Raw genomic sequence first — 21636 nt, 5'->3', positions numbered from 1 at the left:
AGTAAAACATGTTCTTATACATAGTCTTTCATAAATTTAGGACAACCTACTGCCCGCTTACTTCTTCTGAGATCATGACAATCAAGTTTCTCACACTCTGGACTTTTGGACCCACTGAACCTTAAGGAACAATGGCAATGCTACCTAAATTCCAATTCAGTTGTCATGCAACTTAACTGTATTTTGAAATAACTTGATAACCTTGAATGGAGTGGAAAATGTTCTAGTTCTGCCTTTTTGAGGGTATCTTACCTTTACAGTACCTCCCAACATTACCTTAGTTGGTGGCATGTCTTACATCAAAATTTAGTTTTTGTTTCCTTATTTTCTTGTTTTGTTCTTCTTCGCAGCTCCTTTCATCTGTGAGATTTCCCAGATTCTTACAATTCACCAAACTAGGATACATCAACGTGTTGGGCTTTCTCCTCCTGAATAATTTGAATGCCATTCTGTTTGTGGCAGAATAAGGTGTAACTCTATATAGTTTCACCCTCTCCACGATCTCAGACTTCCAATCCTTCGTCTGAGACCTAGCTACTGGATAGACTCTTTCAATACTCTATTAAACATCTCTATTATACTGTTTGTCTCAGGATGATGGAGGGCACACTTTTTTAATTGACCCCCCTCGCTGATAAACATTCTTCCATTTCCTTAAATAAAAGTTGTACTCTGTTAACACTCCTTCCTAAACGCCATTTAGAAATTCATTGACTTTAGATGTTTCTACGTGTTGTGTGATAAATATCTCGGGCCACCTTGAAAACATGTGCATCAAAACTAGCACATAGTTCTGACCTGATATACTCGTGATAGGTCCTAAAACATCTAATTCAATTTCCTGCCAAACCCTCACCAGAGTTTCTCTTACGACCATCAGCTGTACCCTCATCTTACACACTTTGTCACTAGAGCCACACTCCATCCAGTCTCTCACAACTCTTTCTACTTGCACATCTATTCCCGGCCACCAGAAGTACAACCTGGTCCTTTCTTTAGTTTTAGAAATTCCTTGGTGACATTGATGTCCTAAATTAATACGTTTTTTTTTTAGGTAGCTGGGAGGTAGTAACTTTGTGCCTCTCCAAAGGAGATTATCACTAACCAGCCACTAGAGACCTGCCTAATAACTTCTTGCAAAACAACATCATAGTTAACAAAGCTTTCCATTCCTCTTCACCAGCAACACCCTCTGTGACTTCACACACACACTAACATCTTCCAAATCTCTCAAATCATCCTCCATTCTTTCCTCTTTTCCAGTCTGTACTTGGCATTAAATGGGACAGGCAGTCGGCCACTCTATTCTCTGTCCCTGGTATGTATTTGACCCTAATATTATAATCCTGCAGGGCATTTACAAATTCTCAAAGACATCACATCCAGATTAAAAAAAAAAAAAGAACACATCCTTCAGGAGTTTATAGTCAGACCTAACCACGAAAGTATCTCTCCAAAGAAATTTATTTAGCTTTTTATTGCCCAGTATATGCCCAGCGCTTCCTTCTTAAGACTGATAATTGGTTCTCAGGTCCAATTAACGCCCTAGATAAAAATATTATAGTCTCTTCCTTTCCCTCGTTCATCTGTTTTAGCACTGCCCCTAATCCCTACGCACTTTCATCTGTGACGAGGATAGAACATTGCAATGATGAAGCATGACTCAATGCATTTTTATATCACAAAACTCAGAGTTACATTGAGAGGACCACAAAAACGTACTCCTCTCTTTAGGAGTGCTCTCAAAGTGTGGGGTTGACTAGCAAATCAAGGTGAAAATTTATTGTAATATTCGGCCATCCCTAGGAAGGTCACTAATTCATCCCTGTACTTCACAATTGGGAAATCATCAATGGTTCTCACTAGCTGTTTCTTGGATTTGACTCCATCCTTTGTCAGTTTGTGTCCTAGGTATTCAATCTCAGTAAGATTAAACTTACACTTGTTATCCCTTAGAGTAAGGCCTCCTTCTTTAAACCTTTCCAGAATCTGTCTCACCCTGCAATAATGTTTCTCTTGAGAAGAGACAAACACCAAAACATTGTCATGATAGATCTTAATTCGAGATACCCCACCTAAAATGTCCTCCATTGCTTTCTGAAATGCAGAGGCAGCAGAATTCAACCCAAAAAGTAGCCTTGTGAATTTGAACAACCCAAAGGGAGTGCTGAACGAAGTTAAATTGGTGGACTGGCTATCTAACCTTATTTGGTGTTATGCAGCCTTGAGATCTAACGTGGAAAACATTACAGCTCTATCAAGCAGGGCTAGAATCTTAACAATGTTAGGTAGTGGGTAATTATCTACTACCAGATTTCTGTTACAGTCTTTCAAGTCCACGCAGACCCTTATCTCTCCAGAAGCTTTGCTTGCAAGCACTACCGGTGCACATTATTTGGTCACTTCTGTCTCTACAATGATGCCCTCCCTCTTGACCTTGTCGCATTCCCTTAGAGCCAGAGGCACCCATCACATTATGGAAGCTACTGGTATGTCATTATCCTGAAGTACAATTTTGTGAAAGTGGTTAGTGAGACATCCTAATTTATCACTGGAAACCTCTTTAAACTCGCCACACAAAGTCGCTACTTTATTATTACCATCTTTACCCAATGTGCTCACATTAACCTCATGCTCCTCTTTTAGCTTCACCTCTTTATTTGGTAAAATCTCCTTTAACACAATGCTACATTTACTATTTGGATCTAGCACAACATTAGGATCTATCTGATGGAACCAGCTTATAATACTGTCCCCTTTACATGAGAGATAGATTTTTCCTGCAGTCAAACGCTCTTTATAGTCAAGGTCACCCAGGAAATACCCCATCAATTTTATAGGTTGACCACTATAAGCTAAAGGTTTGATATCTGGCTTAAATATCTTAACTTTACCCTTTAACTTTTCTAAATAGAACTTTTCTGGGATTAGAGAAATATTTGCTCCTGAATCAAACAGCATCTTAATGGACTGGCCATTGACCTTATCAATGGTACTTTTACTCTTGTTTTTTTCTACTAGAAGTAAAACTTCACCCCAATGCAGATCATCGTAATCACAGTTACTGTCATCTTCTAGCTCCACCTCTCTCACCAATTTGGTTTTCTGCAGGGTCTTGAAACATTCGGCAAAATTACCCATTCTACCACAACTGCGACGCTTGACAGAAAAAGCTGGACATGACTTATTATTAGCTAGAAGGCAAATGTTTCCACATCTAGAGCACTTCCCCTTGTCTTCTTGGGATTAGAACTGAAGGGACCCTGTGAGCGCTTAGCATGTGCTTTGTTTATGTTATTAAGGGCCAGATGTAGGAAAGGATTTGCGAGTCTCAAACGGCAAAAACTGCCGTTTGCGAGTCGCAAAATGCATTTTCCTATGCAGAAATGCATTCTGCGAGTCGGGACCGACTCGCAAAATGCATTTCAGAATCGCAAATAGGAAGGGGTGTTCCCTTCCTATTTGCGATTCGTAGTGGTATGCAATACCATTTGCGACCGCATATGCGGTCGCAAATGGTGTCGCAGTTACCATCCACTTCAAGTGGATGGTAACCCACTCGCAAATTGGAAGGGGTCCCCATGAGACCCCTTCCTCTTTGTGAATGGACCCCAAATTATTTTTTCAGGGCAGGTAGTGGTCCAAAGGACCACTACCTACCCTGAAAAAATACAGAAACTAAAGGTTTCGGATTTTTTTTTAAGTGCAGCTCGTTTTCCTTTAAGGAAAACGGGCTACACTTAAAAAAATAAAACTGCTTTATTTAAAAGCAGTCACGAACATGGAGGTCTGCTGACTACAGCAGGCCTCCATGTTTGCGAGTGCCTATAGTCGGTATGGGGCCGCAATTTGCGACCCACCTCATTAATATTAATGAGGTGGGTCTCTGCGACCCCATACCGACTCGCAGACGGTGTCTGAGACACCGTTCTGCATTGCAAATTGCGACTTGCAATTTGCGAGTCGGAAGGACTCGCAAATTGCAAGTCGCAATTTGCAATTTTCCTACATCTGGCCCATACTTTCTCTGTGGGGTTATCCTTTTTTATGACTTCCACACGCTAGTGCAGGGGTCTCCAACCTTGTCTGTAGTGAGAGCTACTTTTGAGCATTGAAAATCATTGTGTGCCACCAAAGGCTAAACAACTTGTGCATTATTACCAGATGCCCCCATGCGCAGCTTCCTTGACTTTAAGCCTAATGTCCATAGAGCCAGATACTATGGTTTGAAATAAATATTTTGCTTAGGGACACTATGATAGGGCTGCCATCTGTCAATAAGAGTGTGGTCTTTGGGGATGCATGAACATGTGTGCATATGAATGGGATATATGTGTATGAGTAACTGAGAGACTGTGTTGTATGTACTTGTGGCACAGGACATACTGTACACCATATGTGTCACCGTTATATAAATAATAGAAGTATACAACTATTTTTTTTAAAGGGGAGAAATTTAAAGTGCAAAAATGTTCATTATGTGGAACATTTTTCTGCAATGTAAATTTCTCCTATTTAAAAAGGGACTCTATTCTTCAGTTATAAATATGGCACAGTGTTCTTCTGGCCACTGGGAGCAAGAGGCCTGCTGTTTGTAACTGCAACACTTTGAAAACATTACAATTAAATGTTAAGTTAATTTTAAGGTAACTTTTCATTTTACGTTCCTGATTTAAAAGCACTGAAAAACATCATCTTGTTCACACCTCCAATACTGAGTTGACAAGTACTTTTATTTAAGAGTTCAATACCTCAGTGCTTCAATTCTTCTCCTCTGTGCCCTGGATCATAAATCTGACTCGAGCACTGCTCCTCTTCAGGCCCTGCTATCTGCAGCCTGATGACAATAACGTAAAATAAGCACAGCCTTCCCTTAACTGTCAACAAAAAATGTGACCCTGTGTTTAATTAAAAATTAACTCCAGGCTATGAGCTACTCTGAAGGGGTCTGGGAGCTACTTGTAGCTCACGATCAACTGTTTGGAGACACCTGCGCTTGTGAGTGTTCCATAGGTTTAGCCACTAGTATTACCTTGTCTAACTTTGGATTGTCTTTCTTCCAGAGCTCATCTTTTTTTTCTCTGTACTGCAACCCAACATGAATTGGTTGTGTATATGTTTTTTAGGGCAGATGTAGCAGCTAACTTATGCAGATCAGTGACATAAGATTTGACAGACGTGTGATTTTTGGACTCTTCTACAAAAATGATAATGTTCTTAAATAGTGCTCACCTTCATCAGATAGTGTTTATCTAATTTAATTAAACACACCTCGAATTCATTTAGATCATCAGAATCACTCCTTTTCAGGTCGAGCAAGTGTTCAAAGACCTCCTGGCCTTGAGGCCCTAGGTAGTGTGACAACGAGGTTTCTGCACTTAGCGAGACGCCACAAACACAGGTAGTAAGGCATTACTATACTAAGATACCACAAGACTGACATAAATTTAGTAAAATATGCAAACGTGTTTTGTGAGCATTGCAGTGTTATACATTTACTGTTGTTTGTGTGTTACTTGTAGTAAATTATAAATCCACAAACATAAGTGAAAATTGTATTGTTCATTTAAATTTGAAAGATCGTGTTGAGAGCAGGTATAATGGGAGATGGGCTTGAGTGGTATAGTTGGTTGATTTGTAAAGTACAGGCACTTTTGAAAAAGGACTGCCCATTAACTAGACCACAAGGGAAGCAGCACTCATCCTGGTTCAAGACTGAGTGTCACGCCCACAGAAGGGAAGTTAATAGACTGAGGCACAAAACCGCCACCAACCAAGAGGTCAAAGTTGTGGAAGCCTTTAGAAATCACAAAAAGGCTCATTAGACATTTTACCCTCAAAAAAGAGAACATTTTAGGAATCTATTTAGAGTGAGATGCATAATACAACTAGCAAGGGCAATGAAAAACTTTTTTGGCTTCTGGCAAATAAGGTGCCTATAATATATCCCTCTAATCTAGAGGCTCAGGTCTCAGTTGCGGATTGAGTCAAATTAATCTCGGAGCTCTACAAAGAAACAAATTACGAGGAAAAAAAATGACCACCAACTATCAAGCAGTTGACTCTAATCTACTACCATTGCAGGAGACGAGGTTAAGTGTGGAGATAGTTTTGAATTTAAAATCCTCATGAGCAGACAGCCCTTGTTTAAATGGATAACTAGCACAGGGAAGATCCCCCTTTATGGCGAGGTGCTATAACTAAACCTATGTACAAAAAGGAAGTCCGGAGTGACCCTGGAAACTATTGTTTGATCTCTCTTTTGGATGTTGAATCTAAAATCTATGCTCAGACTCTTTGTAAAACTCCTAAATCATGGATGTTTAGTAACGTGACAATCCCCAATGAGCAATAAGGGCTTAAAACCAAGTACTCCACAGCAGATCACTGTTTAACACTCAGGGGTGTTGCCAACAAAGCGATAAGTACAGTTGCTAAACTGTGCTGTTGCTTTGTTGACCTCAAAGCATCATTTCATAGGATGGATCGCAGGATCCTATGGGATAAACTGGTAAGATGGAATATCCCTAAGGACCTGCTGACCACGATTCAGGCACTTCATGGAGACAATTGGGTACAGGTCGACCTAAATGAGTCGGGAAATTTAACAGATAAAATTCTGGTGAATAATGGGTTAAGACAAGTTTGTGTGTTGGCACCTTTACTTTTTAATTTATTCATCACTGATCTCCCTGAAGCCTTAAGAGCAGTAAATTCTTTTTGGACGAGGTTTGGAAGGTTGCACACCCATTGTCTTATGTATGGAGATGACTTAGTTCTGACGGATTTAACACCAAATGGCGTGTAAAGAAAGTTGCAAGCTCTAAATGTTTATGCTTTGGTGGTCAATGTTGATCAAACCAAAACTATGATTTTTTTCAAATAAGCCGAAAAGATTTTTGTTTTTCTTAATTCTTCACCTTTGGAACAGGCAAATAAGTATAAATATCTAGGAATTACCTTCTCTTGGAATTTGAAGTAGGAACAGCATTTAACAAAGATGACAACCACTGTACTTAGCACAGCAATTGCTTTAAGAAGATTTGATCTGTGCTATGGAAGGCTATCCGTTGATCCACTCATGAAGGCCATAGTCGGCTAGCTGATCCCGCAAGCTCTTCATGGGGCTGAATTGTTAGCTTGTGATCAGCGGTTTGACTGGGAGCCACTAGAGAGTCTCTGTCTGAAGACGCTCTTAATGCTCCCCAAAAATGCAATGCTGCAGGCTGTGAGGTTAGCGCTAAATCTCGAATCCTGGACTGTGATTGCTAGATCACTATTGTCAGTGATCATGCAGGATATAATGTTGCCTGAAATCAAATTCTCTTCAAATTTAATGTCAATGGTGAGATAAAAGTTAAAATCTATTATTTAGCCAGTGATATATGGTATCTGATCTGCAAAAAAACTCTGCAAGCCATCCCTCAGAATATCTTGGAACAGGTGTGTCTTTTCCTTACTTAAGTCAACTCCCTGAGAAACGATTAAGGAACGTAATTTTCCATTTCTGGATTGGGACAGACCCAGGATGGAGGATTTGTGATTTCAAAAGGGAGGTACTGGATAACAGTGGTTGTGGTCCTTGTAATTTACAAATGACCTACTCTGTAATACAACTGCTGTTAGATTGCCCACTTGTCCTGGATGAAAGGGAAAATATCCTGCATCCCAACTTTATGAGGCCTGGATTGAGAACTTGATCTGATGCAGTGGTTCCCAACCTGTGGTCCGGGGACCCCTGGGGGTCCGCGAAGCCTCCTCAGGGGGTCCGCGACTGCTTAGAAAACTAAATAACATCAACAGATTAGGCCCTCACCTTTCAGTAATGACTCAGTAGGGGGTCCCCAGAGTCCTATAAAGATTCAGTGGGGGTCCCTAGGCTCCAGTAATGGTGAAGTGGGGGTCCACAGAATTCAAAAGGTTGGGAACCACTGCTCTGATGCACTGGCAACCTTGATGGGAATGAGGCATTCTATTGTGTTATCGCCATTGCTAAGTACATTCTGCTTATCCAAAAAAGAGAATTTGCAATTGTAAGAGTGAAAAATGTCTAATTGTTAATCTACTGTGTACTTTATGGTAATCATGAATTTGAGTCTTTCAATAATGAAGTTGTTTACGGCAGGAAGATTTTGAAGTAGTAACGAAGGTGTCAAAATAATTTTATGAAATGTGATTTGTTTTAAATCATGTTGTAAAGTAGTTGAAGGGTTTTAAGAGATGAATTTGTACGATTATTGTAATATTGTGTGCATTTCTATAAGATGTATGTCTTGGAAAGGAATAAAACATTTATTATTTGGTGATAGATAGTGAAAAGATGTTTACGAGGTTCAATGATGCACAGAAGCAGTCAGTGCTTTTATCCCACTCACAAGAAACTTGCATACCTGCTGCATGTACCGCACCTTCTGCGCAAGCACAATGAAGTATCGCCTGCTGCTACTTGCTTGTAACTTTTATTGGCGTCGGATAAAGCTTGCATTGCAGCTGACCATGCAGTACCTGAATCAGTGCTTAATTTGTCAATAAAAATGTGCCGGTGCCCAAAGCCCTCATCTTAAACACGCGGCTGCTGCAATTAAATGTGCAAACATGGAATACTAAGGCATCGTAATCCAGAAGCCATCTCAGGCCTCTTTAATCCATTTACAGCCACTCCCTGCCCCTTCAGCTCACTCTTGCAGCTTTCTGATTTCTCCCTTTGTGACGCTTTTTCGTTTTTCTCTTCCTCCGTCTTTCCCACATGTGTTTTTTGCTCGCAGCAAATGCTTGAGGCAGAAAAATAAGCGCCGGCCCTCAAAAATAAGTGCTGGTGCCCCGGACTGGAAACAACAAGCACAAATTAAGCACTGACCTGAATTATAGTTAGTGAAGCTTGGTAAATCCCTTTTCGCCACACAAAAGCCAAAATGATTGGTACCTTGGTGAAGGGCGCAAATAGGATATACAGTATGTGGAAGAGTAAACAGCATGGGAGAGCAGAGGGTGCAAGCTGTGCAAATCTCATTAAACACCGAACAAGTACAGCACAGGCAGCAACAGTGCAAGCCACCCCTCACCCAGAACAGAATTATCCCAGGCAGCAGAATATACACAGACACCTGCACACCAGGTGCCCCGGGGGGACCAGCATCGCAGGTTTCCATCACAAGCACAGAGGTCTCACATGACTGTCAGTATGTGTTGTGTTTGTATGCATGCGTGTCTTTGTTGCCCGACTGCATGGATCCTTGAATACATGTTGCTCTGAGTCCACAATGAAGGTCTGCCGGCTCACGTGTATGTGATTGTGCATGTGTTCATTGCTGCGCATGCATTATACAAAAGCCAAATCCATTGGTTTGTTCATGTTTTTTAAAACATGACTGCAGAGAAGGACAGGCTCTTAGATTTAACAGGTAATCTATTGACCCCACTTTCAATGGTGCACTGTGCACTTGGCATGTTCTGCATCCTGTAAAAGCCACCACCTATGAAGGCAATATCTCGCCTCCCTTGATCGAGAAATCCCTCCCTGGGGATAGACTCTGTCCTCATGAACATTGTCAAAGCCTCCTGTACTTAAGGGATCTTCTCAGATAAGCTCAAAACAAGACTGATCCTTCTCTAATGTACAATCCACTCTGAGCCTTGATGATCTGGCCTACTAACACCCATCACCCACTATCCATTAATCCAACAAATCACAGCGAAAGCAGTGTTCATTCCCTTTCAAACCCAGATCAGCAAGAATGTCCTTCTCCAGAACTACCGATCAGGCTTCAGTTCTCACCGCTGTATAGAGACCAGCAGTTTTTAGGCAAATTACACTTCCCTCCTTATCATCAACAAGTACATCCCACACCTCCTGATCCTGCTCGACCTTTCCACTGCCTTTGACACAGTTGAGTACCATGAACTGATTCACACACTGACATGGGCCTCTCTGACATGGTCCTATAGAGGTGCACCTCCCATCTTTCATATCAGCACCAGTTCATCCAGATAAGAACATCAGGATCTCAGATAACCCCCATCGCTTGTGGGGTACCCTATGGCTCTATTCTGTCCCCATCATCTTCAGCTTCTATGTAGAACCTCTTGGAACCCTGCTGTTTGACAGCAGCAACAAAATCCATTGGTAGGCCGGTGCAGCTCCACCACACGTGACATTCAACAACTGCCTCAACCTCATTTAACCGGATGTCCAGTGCCTACCTAAAACTCAGCCTAACCAAAACTGAGCTCAAGCACAACACCAGAAGCCTAAAGGGACTGCACTGACTCCTTCACCAGGCAAACATCATCCTCCGGACCAGCTGCATTTTATACGAACGAATAGAAGTAGCATCCTGCAAACCTGGTTTAGAAAATAGCCAATTTAGGTGAACAGAACCCCATCAGAAGTCTACATATCGCCAGACTGAAAACTACAAAACAATTAAAAACAAAAAAACAGTCCTTTCCCATCTACGCTACTAGACCAGGACCGATGCTCATCAACATCAGCATCCCTCCAGCTCTTCTGCAATTGAGAAAGGATCTGAAGCATCACCGCCTCAGAGAATACTACATCTGTGAACTACAGGAATCTCGCATCACCCCACCCACAAGAGCCTATTGCCAACATCACCCAACTCTCTTTAGGTTGCCGCAGATAAAGTGTTGCATCAGTATTGTTGATTTTTCTCTCGTTAATGGATAAATAAAACTTGTTAGTGTGGACCTGGTCTCAAGACTAGTTTTAACTTTCTTTGATTTAACCAACCCAAAAAAAAAACCTTTTCAGCAACGTACTGTTTTTCTTCTGTTATTCTTCTGTTCTCTTGTTTTGAAACTTAATTTTGATGATAAAGAAACCAACCGTGTTTAATGCTCGCCCCATAAGCGTTAGGATGTGCATCACTAGGAAATACATTAATTGCTGCAGGACACCTATGGAATTATGTACTATCCGAAAGAATAGGAATTTTAGAACCTGCATCTATTAGCAAGTTTAGGTCTTTCCTATCTCTCGTGACATCAGTATACGGATCGTTGTATAAAATGACATCATCGTCTGTATAAGCGTCTGTCCTCTCATCTCTCAAGAAAGAATCGTCATGTTGTGTACTGTTCCAAACATGTCGAACAAAAGGACTACACATGGTCCCTCTCAAAACCCTAATAGTAACACAAATGTAATAATGTATCCATCCTCAAATCTATGAGCTTGATGGACAGCAACGGCAACCCATGAAAACCCATAAATGCCAGTGGCTGGACGGGGCTGACCCAAAGCAAACCCTCTCTACGTCCCATTACTGTACTTTAAGGCTTGATAACATAAGGTCGTCCGGTGCGTGAAAGTTATCTGTAGCCAGACCCAACAAGGGAGGTGTAAGCTCCCTGGGTGCATTTTAAAAGTGCAGTTTTGCAACGCGTCACACACGTTTCCTGCATTGGATGTGATTATGGCCGAGTGCCAGGGTCAGGTGAGTGAGATGCGGCTTCCATTTGCTTTCATTTTTCGAGAAGCTCATCCCTCTGTTTCCCGCATCGTCCGTCTGAAATCAGTCACCTGGCAAGACGGGGGCCTCACTCACAAAGACCAGTGGGCAATGGGACAGGTTTTAGCCTGACCCACGGGGTCCTAACACAAGTCACTGGCGCCTCGAGGCCCTCCCCTCTGCTGCCCGCATGTTGTACGTTCTCGGGGTGGCTGCCGGGTCACCTGTAAACTACCCAACCTGTCTTCTACTAAACTTGCAACCATTGCGTAAACGCATGAGCCGTGACGTCTTCTTACTTTGGCGCCTATATTATCGCGATAGTGAACATTCCACTACGAGGGTCGGGTAAGCGCCAACCACTGACACTTTTAGAAACACCCAAGACTGGCGCTGTTTGTCGGCCTGGGGTGAGCTCAGGTAGCGCTCTTACAAGAGGAGCCGAGTCCAGGCGCCTTCATTAGGCCTCGTTTACACGCGGCAATTAGAAAGGCAGCACCTCGATGCGAGGCGCACAGAGGGCCTGTCCGCAGGGACGTCATTAGCAATTAAAGATGGCCGTTGTCTTCCAGCACTGTCTGCACGTTGTTTCCTGCGTCTGGCATGAATCAAGAGGCCATTAACGGGTCCAGGCGGGATGCACGGAGGGGGCATGAGAGTGGCCCAGTCTGAACCTGCTCCGTGGAATATTAGGGTCACTGCGCGTGGGGCCAGCTCTTCGCAGGGGCAGACACAGCGGCTCCTGCAGCGAATGGGGTACATCTCTAGCTGACTCATGAAAGCCTGCCACCCCCACCGCTGCAACAGGACCAGCACTGCTACAGCTGACCCATGGAAGCCCGCCATCCCCACCCTTCCATCAGGCCATCACTGCTATAGCTGACTCATGAAAGCCTGCCACCCCCACCGCTGCAACAGGACCAGCACTGCTACAGCTGACTCATGGAAGCCTGCCACCCCCACCCCTGCATCAGGACCATCACTGCTACAGCTGACTCATGGAAGCCTGCCACCCCCACCCCTGCATCAGGACCAGCACTGCTACAGCTGACTCATGGAAGCCTGCCACCCCCACCCCTGCATCAGGACCATCACTGCTATAGCTGACCCATGAAAGCCCGCCCCTACCTCTGCATCAGAACCAGCACTGCTATAGATGACTCATGAAAGCCCGCCCCTACCCCTGCTTCAGGACCAGCACTGCTATAGATGACTCATGAAAGCCTGCCACCCCCACCGCTGCATCAGGACCAGCACTGCTACAGCTGACTCATGTGAGCCTGCCATCCCCACCTCTGCATCAGGACCAGCACTGCTACAGCTGACTCATGAAAGCCTGCCACCCCCACCCCTGCATCAGGACCAGCACTGCTATAGCTGACTCATGAAAGCCCGCCACCCCCACCCCTGCATCAGAACCAGCACTGCTATAGATGACTCATGAAAACCTGCCCCTAACTCTGCATCAGGACCAGCACTGCTATAGCTGACTCATGGAAGCACACCTCTGCATCAGAACCAGCACTGCTACAGCTGACTCATGGAAGCCTGCCATCCCCACCTCTGCATCAGGACCAGCACTGCTACAGCTGACTCATGAAAGCCTGCCACCCCCACTCCTGCATCAGGACCAGGACTGCTACAGCTGACTCATGAAAGCCTGCCAACCCCACCCCTGCATCAGGACCAGCACTGCCATAGCTGACTCATGGAAGCCTGCCACCCCCACCCCTGCATCAGGACCAGCACTGCCACAGCTGACTCATGGAAGCCGGCCACCCCCACCCCTGCATCAGGACCATCACTGCTACAGCTGACTCATGGAAGCCCGCCATCCCCACCCTTACATCAGGCCATCACTGCTATAGCTGACTCATGAAAGCCTGCCATCCCCACCCCTGCATCAGGACCAGCACTGCTATAGATGACTCATGGAAGCCTGCCATCCCCACCCCTGCATCAGGACCAGCACTGCTATAGCTGACTCATGGAAGCCTGCCACTCCAACCCCCACCTCTGCATCAGGACCAGCACTGCTATAGCCGACTCATGAACGCGTGCCATCACCACCTCTGCATCAGAACCTGCACTGCTATAGCTGACTCATGAAAGCCCGCCCATCAGGACCAGCTTCAGGACCAGCACTGCTATATCTGACTCATGCAAGCCTGCCACCCCCACCCCTGCATCAGGACCAGCACTGCTATAGCTGACTCATGGCATCCTGCCATCCCCACCCCTGCATCAGGACCAGCACTGCTATAGCTGACTCATGGCAGCCTGCCATCCCCACCCCTGCATCAGGACCAGCACTGCTATAGATGACTCATGAAAGCCTGCCACCCCCACCTCTGCATCAGGACCAGCACTGCTATAGCCGACTCATGAACGCGTGCCATCACCACCTCTGCATCAGAACCTACACTGCTATAGCTGACTCATGAAAGCCCACCCTTACCTCTGCATCAGGACCAGCACTGCTATAGCTGACTCATGAACACCTGCCATCATCACCTCAGCATCAGGACCAGCACTGCTATAGCTGACTCATGGAAGCCCACCTCTGCATCAGAACCAGCACTGCTATAGATGACTCATGAAAACCCACCCCTACCTCTGCATCAGGACCAGCACTGCTATAGCTGACTCATGGAAGCCCACCTCTGCATCAGAACCAGCACTGCTATAGCTGACCCATGAAAGCCCGCCCCTACCTCTGCATCAGAACCAGCACTGCTATAGATGACTCATGAAAGCCCGCCCCTACCCCTGCTTCAGGACCAGCACTGCTATAGATGACTCATGAAAGCCTGCCACCCCCACCGCTGCATCAGGACCAGCACTGCTACAGCTGACTCATGTGAGCCTGCCATCCCCACCTCTGCATCAGGACCAGCACTGCTACAGCTGACTCATGAAAGCCTGCCACCCCCACCCCTGCATCAGGACCAGCACTGCTACATCTGACTCATGAAAGCCTGCCACCCCCACCCCTGCATCAGGACCAGCACTGCCATAGCTAACTCATGGAAGCCTGCCACCCCTGCATCAGGACCAGCACTGCTACAGCTGACTCATGGAAGCCTGCCACCCCCACCCCTGCATCAGGACCATCACTGCTACAGCTGACTCATGGAAGCCCGCCATCCCCACTGTTACATCAGGCCATCACTGCTATAGCTGACTCATGAAAGCCTGCCATCCCCACCCCTGCATCAGGACCAGCACTGCTATAGATGACTCATGAAAGCCTGCCATCCCCACTCCTGCATCAGGACCAGCACTGCTATAGCTGACTCATGGAAGCCTGCCACCCCCACCCCCACCTCTGCATCAGGACCAGCATTGCTATAGCCGACTCATGAACGCGTGCCATCACCACCTCTGCATCAGAACCTGCACTGCTATAGCTGACTCATGAAAGCCCGCCCATCAGGACCAGCTTCAGGACCAGCACTGCTATAGCTGACTTATGCAAGCCTGCCACCCCCACCCCTGCATCAGGACCAGCACTGCTATAGCTGACTCATGAACACCTGCCATCATCACCTCAGCATCAGGACCAGCACTGCTATAGCTGACTCATGGAAGCCCACCTCTGCATCAGAACCAGCACTGCTATAGCTGACTCATGAAAGCCCGCCCCTACCTCTGCATCAGAACCAGCACTGCTATAGCTGACTCATGAAAACCCGCCCCTACCTCTGCATCAGGACCAGCACTGCTATAGCTGACTCATGGAAGCCCACCTCTGCATCAGAACCAGCACTGCTATAGCTGACTCATGCAAGCCCGCCCCTACCTCTGCATCAGGACCAGCACTGCTATAGCTGACTCATGGAAGCCCACCTCTGCATCAGGACCAGCACTGCTATAGCTGTCTCATGAAAGCCCGCCCTTACCTCTGCATCAGGACCAGCACTGCTATACATGACTAATGGAAGCCCACCTCTGCATCAGAACCAGCACTGCTATAGCTGACCCATGAAAGCCCCCCCTTACCTCTGCATCAGGACCAGCACTGCTATAGCTGACTCATGAAAGCCCGCCCCTACCTCTGCATCAGGACCAGTACTGCTATAGCTGACTCATGAAAGCCCACCTCTGCATCAGGACCAGCACTGCTATAGCTGACTCATGAAAGCCCACCTCTGCATCAGGACCAGCACTGCTATAGCTGACTCATGAAAGCCCATCCCCACCTCCGTATCAGGACCAGCAGGGCAGGGCTTTGACAAATAAGTCATTTGTTTTTATAGGAACATATTTATCAGCATGCTCTTTAAAAGCAGTGTGTAATAATAACGCGAAATTCGTAGATAAGAGAAGGCAGGCCCATATTTAATTAAAGAGAGTGTCAAGTATTACACTTCCTGTTTTTGCTTTATATTCATATCGCAGCATGAGAAAATACTCACAGACAAAAGATAAAACACGAAAAAAAGTAAGACCAGTGTCAGAACAACGGGTCAGTGACTTGGTGGCTGACATTAAACAGTTGTTCGTAGTACAAATATTCCAATGAACCACAGCTTATCATTATCGCTGTAAAGTTTTGTAAAAGTATACTGAGAAACCTTAGCATTAAAAGGTAAACTATGGGAGGAAGACAATGGTTATTCATTCAACGTCCACCAGTAAATATTCAACAAGACTCATGAATTGAAGATGAAAAAAGGAGAACAAAGGTGTAAGAAATTGGAGTATTAGTTGAGGGGGAGTTAGAACCACTTCAAATAATAATCACAGTCTTTGTCAGGGTGAACCACAAAGGTGAATAAATATACGTGTGCCTCACTCCCTGATAGCTTGTCACAAAGCAGCCAGGCTTAACACTGAGCAAATGTGCAAAGTATTTATGCAGTCTCAAACAGTAATAAAGTGAAAACACAGCACAAGAAAAATTCCAGACCAGATAAGAGACACAGAGTAAATTTTAATGAATACAATACCACCAAAATGACAAAAGTAGAAGTGGAGATATTACATTTTTTTATTTAAATTAGAAATAGCACCAAAAAGCACAAAGTCAAGTGTTCACGAGTCAAAGTCAAAAATTCAGAATGACTGCAGTGAAGTGCGGGGCAGACACAGGGACAAGGTTTGTCCCAACAGAAAGTTTAATTTTTGACTTAAAAACTTGTCTGGAGAAGATATGGTCGCTGGAGGGCAGGCTGCAAGCTGCGTCCAAAACATGGCTCGACGGCAGCAGATTGCTGAAGAGCAGAATCCCAATATGTTCATCAATGAAAGCGGGAATGCTCTGAGTGGGTAAAGTCTGACATTTTAGCTCAGAAAGCATTGACACTGACAGGTTACTTTTCAGCGTAGGTCCAGATGAAGCCCTCTACATTTGGTCTTGGAAACGTTTCTGGAAGTCAGATCTCCTTCAGTGAGACAAACCAGCAAGTTGAGTTTGACCAGCGATTCTACATCAACGGCTTTGTCTCCTGCTGGGTCTTTGAATGAAAACTTGGCAAAAAGTTTCTAAGTCCCAGCTTTTGCAGTTTGGATGGTGGAGTACACTGTAACATCAGCCAAGGGTCCAGGACCTAAGGGGCACCATTTAGGTGTTCGGACTCACTCCAGTAGAGGCCAGCCACAGGGTACAGGGCAGGTCCAATCGAAGCCGGTCAGCTGACAGTTGCAGTGAGAGAGGCCTCTGGAAGCTTGTTGTTTCTGCCTTCTGACACTTTGAGTCACTTTTGGAATCCTGGGTTCAAGGCAAGCCAGCCAACACCTGCTTCAGGTTTTTTAAACAGCAGGGCAGTCCTACTAATCCACACAGGTCTACTGTGTGTGGTGTGTCAGTGTTTGTGTGACACTGACAAAAAAGGGATAAAAGGCTCTTTACATCAGACACTTAGGACCTCAAAGACTATGGTAGTGCCTTCACCTAAGCACTAACTGGCCATGAAACATAAACCGACAATGTCCTCGCGGGAACCGCCATATGGCCGCTCCGCGGTCGAAAGACCGCGGAGGCCATTCTGGCTTTCCTGCTGGGCTGGCGGGCGACCGCCAGAAGGCCGCCCGCCAGCCCAGCGGGAAACCCCTCCCCACGAGGAAGCCGGCTCCGAATGGAGCCGGCGGAGTGGGTATGTGCGACGGGTGCAGTTGCACCCGTCGCGTATTTCAGTGTCTGCTTTGCAGACACTGAAATACTACGTGGGGCCCTCTTACGGGGGCCCCTGCAGTGCCCATGCCATTGGCATGGGCACTGCAGGGGCCCCCAGGGGCCCCGCGGCACCCCAGGATGGCGGTAGGGGGTGTCAGAATCCCCATGGCGGCGGCCATGGAGGATTCTGGAGGGCAGCGGAAAACCGGCGGGAGACCGCCGGTTTTCCCTTTCTGGCCGCGGCTGAACCGCCGCGGTCAGAATGCCCTTGGGAGCACCGCCAGCCTGTTGGCGGTGCTCCCGTGGTCGTTGACCCTGGCGGTCAACGACCGCCAGGGTCAGAATGACCCCCTATGTGTTTAAAAGTTTTTTTCAGGAGAGGTTATTGATGGTGAAGAGTTTTAAGGGTTCAGGATTTGGAGGAGTGTAGGGGTAATGGGTTTTTAAGAATTCAGGGATGGGTAGAGTTGAGACGTAGAAAGGGGTTTTTAGGGTCCAGGGATGAGTAGAGTTTAGGGGTGGTGAGGATTTTTAGGGGTCATGGAAGGGTGGTAGGCAAGGGTGGTGAGGTTTGTTTTAGGGTTCAGGGATGGGTGGTGAGGGGGCCTAAGGGGTTAGGGATGGGTGGGTTTAGACATACAAAGGAGTTTTTAGGATTCAGGAAAGGGTGGATTTTAGAAGTAGTGAGAAGCTTTAGGGTTTAGGGATGGGTGGAGTGTAAGGGTAGAAAGGACTTTTAGGGTTGCTGGATAGGCATTGTATAGGAGTCAGGGATGGGTGTACTTTAGTTGTAGCGAGGGGTTTTAAGCTTTCTGGGATGGGTGGAGTTTAGAGGTAAAAAGGGCTGTTAGGGTTCAGAAATGGGTGTGTAGGCGTGATGAGGGATATTTGAGGTGCCGGGGTGGATGCTGTTTAGGGGTTGTGAGGGAGTCAGGATGAATGTAGTTTAAGGGTGGTGAACAGTCAGCAAAAAGCATCCGAAGCAATTGTTTGGCAATGTAAAATATATAAATCTGAAACGAGGTCCCCTGAAGTAAAGCACTGAAATAAATATCTCCAACAAAACTGTTTCTGAAAGTAAGTCCTGCAACCATTGCATTTTACACCTTAAAAAGCAAGCATGCAGAAGCCAATTTTGAACAAAAAAGACATTACATGAATTGATTTGTATGCTATGGTAAATGCCATTCATTCTGAAAATTTCCACTAAACAGTTTAGATGTAGTGGTTTCTCAATAATGGTATTCCATTAAGTAATTCTTTTATGAAATCACATACAACCATTCTCAATTTTTTTATTTGCAAAAGGTTTGTTAAAGTGATACAGTATTTGCTTGGTTTTATCAGAGTATCTGAAATGCAATATAATCAGAATTTGAGTATGCTTACATTGTGTGTTATGTTGGTTAAGATGAGCCAGTAAACTATTGGAAACTCTGATCAAGAAAAAATAAGATTTAGGCCATGATTACGAGTGTATCAGTTTTTGTTGGCAGGATTCAGAAGGCCAAAATCGCTGATTATGGCCTGTATCCATGCACCAAAAACTAGTGATTATGAATGTTCTCCCCGGAATGGGAAATAGTCACAGAGACATGGAAATACCCAGAAGTCTGGGGGACAGGGCAGGCTTCAGCTTGTCCAGGGTAGAATTGTCTGCTCCCTTATTCTGCCGCTTGATTGGGCTATGTTTCTGCCCATGGGCCCTGCAGGTTTTAGCAAGGTCCAGTGTCTCTGGGCCTAGAATTATCAAGTTGGGAGTTTGCAGACGCCAAAGTTCAGAGCCTGGAGACACTCGAATTTGAAGGTGACAGAGGTATTGTTCTGGGTGAGATTCAGCCACTCATAATCAGGAGCTCTGCCTACTAATAGCGGTCCCTCAAGAAATTGTGCAAAATTGGGTCATTTGTTAGGTGCCTGGCATAATGTGATGGAGAAATAATTTGTTACAAATTGCCAGCTGAGACATATTATTGTCCTGAAATAAGTAATGCAGTTGGGAACTAATGAAAGGGAGGGTGGGATGACTGCACTGAATATTACTTCGTGCAACTGGCTAGTGAGTCCTTACAGGAACATTTGATGCAGTTAAATTGGGTTGGTCCTACATATACCTTTCATGGTATTAGGTGGCGGATAGTGTGGGATTAAAATACATAATTACACTATGATTAGATATAATAAGATGACTTAGTGATTATTTGATTAAAGATTATTGATATTGGTGAAGAAAATGATGGGAGTCTTCTAGTCGTGACCAAGCAGAGGGATACCATAAGACGTATACATGAGAAAGTCCCTATAAAGTGGTTGGGCAGACACAGCACAAAAAAGGTGATAGGAGGATGCTTTCAATAGGTCTAACCACTGGCAATTGCCCAGGGTAGCATTCCAACCCAATGTTCTTTTGCCCACTCAGTTTGGACTCAGCCATGTACAAATCCGTCTTCACCCTGCTTCAAAGTCAAAAAATCTAAACTCAAACAGTTCATCCCCAATTGCCAGCCAGGACCTCCCTAAAGCAGAGCACAAGCAACCTCAGGGTGGTTTTGCCTTGATTGGGGGTCATCGGTCAGGTGTCCTTCTACTGGCACAGTGAGCAAGTGACCCACATCTGGCCATGCCCTTGGCCACTTAGGGTGTTATTGGCAATCACTAGGGGTAGCATTCCCATCCATTGTTTTTTTCCCCACTGTGCCACCTCAGTTTCGACCCAGCCATATGCAAATCAGTCTTGGCACTCCTCCAACCGCCAGGCCAGGTCTTCCCTGAACTGGGACAGAGTCACAAGTTCAGGCCTACTGCAATGGAGCTCGGGTCAGATACAGGAACCAGGTTAGTCATGCTGAAAAGTCCAACGCAGAGTCCCGTTTGCGGTGGAGAGGGCCGTCGTGGATGGTTGTAGATGTAGTGCTAAGAGCAGGCCTGGCCTCGTGACCGTCGTCGTTGTAGCGTGAAGATCCTGTTGTTGCCACGAGCGGGTGGGCTGGAGCTTTGTGGTGCCACTCCCCATGAGCAGTCGATGCTATAGTGTAAAGAGTCAGGTTGACGGAACTTCACGTTATCAGGCTGTGAGAGTGACAAAGCTTTGAAATTAACTAGCCCGTTCGCGGTCACAAAGAGCCCAAAAAAGGAGGGCGTGGCCTGAGGCCGATGGCGGCAGTAGCAGCTTGAAGAGAAGGGCCCCAAAATTGTGGAATCATGGCATGCATCCAGATATAAAACCTTGGCAGGGTGGCAAGAGCCCGCAGGGACAACAAGCAGCACGTTGCTGCATCGGTGAGAGGCGTGGAGCAGAGCCTGAACGACAAGACATCGGGGAGAGAGGCAGCAGACAGAGGAGCGCAAAATGGTGGCCGCAGGAGCCTAGAAAACGCCTGATGCTGAGTAAGCGGGCCCAGACTTGCCGCTCAGGGAGGAGAAGCCCATGGGGAGCTGAGAAGAACCGAGGAGGTGCAAGGGCAAGAGAATCCCACCCCTAACCGAGGATCCCAGGAGGTGACAGGATCGGAGGGGTAAGGGGGAGAGAGAGGTGATCATCTGGCGGTGCTGGTGCTGGGGGCCTGAGGCAGCATAGGCGAGGAGGATGCCTCGCGGGCCCTACCAGAGGGAGTGAGCACGGCTCAGGGGCTGACCAAGCACCCTAACAGTGAGCTGGGGGGAGCACAGCAACGGTGAGGCAAAAAAGGGCCCCCCTGCACTGCAAAGAACGGCGCAGGCCCACAGGCAGACACCTGCTGGTGAAAGATCGTGGGCCCTGACAGGGCAACGTCGAAAAGAAAAACAAGATTTGGCGCAAAACAGAACTGGCGGGCACAATGGGGGAACTTATGCCGATACGGCAACTGGGCAACCTGAGGCTGCGTTGCACCGCTGAGTATCCTGGGGGGAGGTGGAGAGGAGGTTGCGTGACTCCCTCAGCAGACTACTGAGGCAGGGTTTGATCGAGGGATTGAACTGGTCGACCACGGCTGGTGGCTCCTTCCTGCGGGGGGAGCACAGGACTGCCCAGGGAGGCCCCCCTCTCCCCTAGTGGAACCAGGTGAT

The sequence above is a fragment of the Pleurodeles waltl genome, chromosome 5 (genome assembly GCF_031143425.1).
Source record: "Pleurodeles waltl isolate 20211129_DDA chromosome 5, aPleWal1.hap1.20221129, whole genome shotgun sequence".
Classification (NCBI taxonomy): domain Eukaryota; kingdom Metazoa; phylum Chordata; class Amphibia; order Caudata; family Salamandridae; genus Pleurodeles; species Pleurodeles waltl.
This window is presented reverse-complemented; position numbering follows the sequence as displayed.